The following is a 3,736-nucleotide window of genomic DNA, read 5'->3' on the forward strand; positions in this document are numbered from 1 at the left end:
CAGTGCCTAACCAGTCCCATGAGGGAAAAACCAGTGCCCAGCCCAGAGACCCTGCAGAAACCAGTGCCTAACCCAGTCCCATGAGGGAAAAACCGGTGCCCAGCCCAGAGACCCTGCAGGAACCAGTGCCTAACCCAGTCCCATGAGGGAAAAACCGGTGCCCAGCCCAGAGACCCTGCAGGAACCAGTGCCTAACCAGTCCCATGAGGGAAAAACCAGTGCCCAGCCCAGAGACCCTGCAGAAACCAGTGCCTAACCCAGTCCCATGAGGGAAAAACCGGTGCCCAGCCCAGAGACCCTGCAGGAACCAGTGCCTAACCAGTCCCATGAGGGAAAAACCAGTGCCCAGCCCAGAGACCCTGCAGAAACCAGTGCCTAACCCAGTCCCATGAGGGAAAAACCGGTGCCCAGCCCAGAGACCCTGCAGGAACCAGTGCCTAACCAGTCCCATGAGGGAAAAACCAGTGCCCAGCCCAGAGACCCTGCAGAAACCAGTGCCTAACCCAGTCCCATGAGGGAAAAACCGGTGCCCAGCCCAGAGACCCTGCAGGAACCAGTGCCTAACCAGTCCCATGAGGGAAAAACCAGTGCCCAGCCCAGAGACCCTGCAGAAACCAGTGCCTAACCCAGTCCCATGAGGGAAAAACCGGTGCCCAGCCCAGAGACCCTGCAGGAACCAGTGCCTAACCCAGTCCCATGAGGGAAAAACTAGTGCCCAGCCCAGGCAGCTTGGGAAGCAGCAGCGGGTGCCCAGCGCAGCCCCTCGGGCGAGAAGGAGAAGGTGGCACCCATGCCCAAGCACCCCCAGCTGGGACGCAGGAAATGGAGGGGGAGTCAGGCTGGGGGGACGTGGGAGGTAGCCGGGGGTGCAGAGACGGGAGGCCCAGCCGCCCGACTCCACCCCGGGGACGTGTGCAGCCCAGGGGGTGTGGGCAGGGGCAGTGGTGCCAATGCACGGACGAAGATGAAGCCTGGGTGGGAGGACGTGAGGCCTGGTTTGTAGAGGCGTCGTGTGCAGGCGGAGGGAGGGAGCCGCCAGGGCTCAGCCCCTCTACAAATGCAGGCGGCGGGTCCTGCAATGGGAGAGGGGCCACGGAGCCTGCGGTCCCTACAGCTGGAGGCATGGCTGCACCGTCCAGGGTGAATGCCCGTGGTCTGTCTCCACGCCCTGCTGCCAGCCCCGTGGGGGCCCGTTCCCCAGCCGGCAGCACCAGGGTTTGGCCTGTGAGCTCCACCTACGAGCCTTGCCAAAGCATCTCCCAGCCCCGCTGCTTGCAGGCTCGTCGTGGCATGAGGCTGGAACAAAACACCCCCCGGGCCAGCTCTGATGGCAGCTTTTCATCTCTCGCCTTGGATCCGGTGGCTGAACCGAAGCAGCGAGCAGCCTGGGGAAGGGGGAGTCTGTCCCCCGGCACGTAGATCCAATGTGACCCATCTGAACAGTAGGAAACGCAGCCTCTTTACTGCAGTCCCCCCACTCCCTCCAACACACAGGCACCTGCCCCAGGCTTTCCCGTGCCGAGGACAAGAGGGATCAGCTCCGGCCCCGGGAGGAGCATCGCCTCCATCCTGCAGCCAGGCAGACGAGGGGGCCGTTCGCTGTCTGTGAGCCAGGAGCTCTGAGTTATGACCTGATCTCTCCCGGGGAACCAGGCCTGCTGGCTTTGCTCTCCGCCTGAGCTGGGCCACCGCCAACCCAGCTCTCCCAGTGCTTAGCCCCCCTCAACTGATTGCCTTGCCCCCTGCGCGGACACGCTACCCCCTGCCAGCAGGCAGGATGGACTCTCACCCCCCGGTCGGTGTGGGGGTGACACATGCACCCAGGACTCTCCATGCCATGATTGCACAGGGGCCCTGAACTGAGCCCGCAGCCCCAGAAACGCCCAAGGGCTGCGACTGGGGAAGCTAGCAGCGCCCCTAGCTAAAGCATCCCACCCTTCACTGCACAGGGCTCCGGACCCCCGCCAGCCTCTCATCACACTGGGGAGAAGGGTCTCCAATGCCCCTAAGCCCCAAGAGGGAGATGTACTCATCACGGCTGCAGCGTGAGACACAAATCTCTAGACTGGAGCAAGAAGGAAACAGAAGGGACCTTTGCAGACCCATGTTATGGAAAGCAGCAAAGGCCTGGGAGGGGTTTCCAAAACAGGCAGGCAAAGCCGTGCTGCCAGGGGCTAGCTGCAAGTGCCGCTGTGGGGAAGATGGTTGTGTCAGCCTGGATAAAGGAGGCAGAGGGTCCAGACTGGGCGCCCAGGATGAGAGCAGCTGTCATCAAAACCCCTGGGAAAGAAGGCCCTGTGTGCACTATGCTGGGGAAGGAGCGTCGCTGCTTGGAGGAGGGGGTTTGCACAGTCCAACCCCTAGCACCCACCTACAATGCTGGGGTGATGACTTCTAGCTAGGCACCAGCCAAATTAACACCCCAAAACTGTTGTCCAGATGCCAACAAGGGTGTAGAGACCCCTTTTTAGATAGGCCAGAGGCACATCCTATTAGGAACTTCCAGCTGTCCTCCCTCGGACCCTAAAGGCATCGAAGGGAAAAAGAAACCCAGAGGTGGGAATTTCTCATTTTCAGTCAGGGCCCAGGTGAGAGACAAGGATCCCCTGCACAGCCCACGGGAAGGGCTGGATCCTGCAAAGGGATCCAAACAGTGGATCCGCCCAGATCTCTCTGCTCCCTGAGACAGGAGCAGAGAAGCAGAAGCAGCCTGGAGAGACAGAGACAACCTCCAAGCAAGCAGGGAGGTTGCGTTGCAAAGATGCCGGCTCAATCATGCAAAGCAACAGCATTGGTTGTGGAGCAAAAAGGTTCCCCGGAGAAAACTGCTTGAAACCTGTGAAACGAGAGATTTTAGGAAGCATCTCAGTGAAGGCAGATGCCGTCTCCAAAGCCACAGCAGCCTCCTGTCCTTTACCAAGGGTTTGCTGTTTGCCCCTTCCTGGTGTCTTGTTCATCCCCCGATTGAGATGTTAAATATTTCTACCGATGCGACAGACTGAGTCCTGAGACCATAACCTTAAGCCGTATGCGCCTGTGCGTGGATTTGAAGCCAGCCTCAACCAGCAACTCCAGGGAGTTTTCTGATCAGGAGCAGCAATGCCTGGATGAGTTTTCCACCCCCCACAAAGGAAAGTCTTGTTATGTCCCAAGCAAAAGCACCAAGATGCGTAAAATCTGCGGCATTGATCCCAATGATAAAAGCTTATTCTGGAGCTATTTTCTCAAGTTGCGATGCTACCAGAGGCCAGGGCTTGCACGTGAGCAATGTAACGGGACCAACCGCAGAGGCGCTGGGCAGGCTTCTGGGCATCAGATGCCCTTCCCCTGGTCCAAGGAAGATGTGGATGCAGGGGAAACTGAAAAGCAGGAGGAACGAGGGGGGCTGTGAACTTGAAAGAGTGAGCTAAAGAGGTGTTAGCAGGAGCCCTTATATTTTAAGTTGTAAACCCTGGTTGGTCTCCTCTCCCTATGGCCACGTGCTGGGGCAGGTATGGAGGACAAAGGGCGTTGCTGTCAGCCCATTTTGGCAGGAGAGCTGCATTCCCACTCATGCCATAATCAGGACCCAATACAAAAGCATCTTCCTGCCTTTGCACAGAGGCCCAAGCACAAGCGGGCTCGAGGGAGTACTACAGCTGTGGCCTCTCCTGTTCCTCACCCACCTCAGTCAGCCCTTCTCTGCCTGTGGACTCGCTTCACCTATTTTCGTCTCCTTTCCCCTTCCCCCCAGCCA

This window comes from Gavialis gangeticus, unplaced genomic scaffold (assembly GCF_001723915.1).
Source record: "Gavialis gangeticus isolate Ggan-Ray unplaced genomic scaffold, GavGan_comp1, whole genome shotgun sequence".
In the NCBI taxonomy this organism is placed as follows: Eukaryota; Metazoa; Chordata; order Crocodylia; family Gavialidae; genus Gavialis; species Gavialis gangeticus.